The following is a 667-nucleotide window of genomic DNA, read 5'->3' as shown; positions in this document are numbered from 1 at the left end:
TACACAACACAGGGCTCTGGAAGGAAAAGACAGAAGAACTTACTGAGACATAATCCCTGATCTTGTTGAGGATGTCAGAATATGGAGCTTTCACTGAATTTTTTTCACTGAATTTTTTTAGAGTTGGAAGGGACCGTATAGATCATCTAGTCCAACTCCCCTGCTGAAGCAGGATTGCTTAGAGAATGCTACTCAGGACTGCATCCAGGCAGCTTATTGGTTTGTGCTTTATGACCTCCTGGATGTTTCAATCTTCCTTTTCCCAAATTCCACTCCACTCTAGCTTCTTACTTGTTCTGTCAGCTCCTGAGGCTTCAGAAGTGAGACCATTGCTATATACCCAAACATACAGTTACAATAAGCATGACTTCAGAGGGAAAGAGCTAAGAGCCAGCAGCCCCTCAACCTGCCTTTGCACTCCCCTCTGCCACAGGATGGGGAACCCTGCGAAAGCACTGAACTCTGAGCAGGAATCAGGATCTCCCTTGCAAATGTGAGAGTCAAATTGACTCTGATCTCTGCACCAGGCAGCATTGCGCCTGGTCCTGTTTTGGGAAATCCAACAGCCTGCTGGTTGCTTTCAAGCATTGTAATGCTTGAAATGCATCTGAGATTTCTTTCCCAGTGGAAGGGCATAGGAGGAAGAAGGAAACTGTGCTAATCCCCC

The sequence above is a fragment of the Numenius arquata genome, chromosome 5 (assembly GCF_964106895.1).
Source record: "Numenius arquata chromosome 5, bNumArq3.hap1.1, whole genome shotgun sequence".
Lineage (NCBI taxonomy): Eukaryota > Metazoa > Chordata > Aves > Charadriiformes > Scolopacidae > Numenius > Numenius arquata.
The sequence above is the reverse complement of the archived record's forward strand: the minus strand, read 5'-3'. Positions refer to the sequence as shown.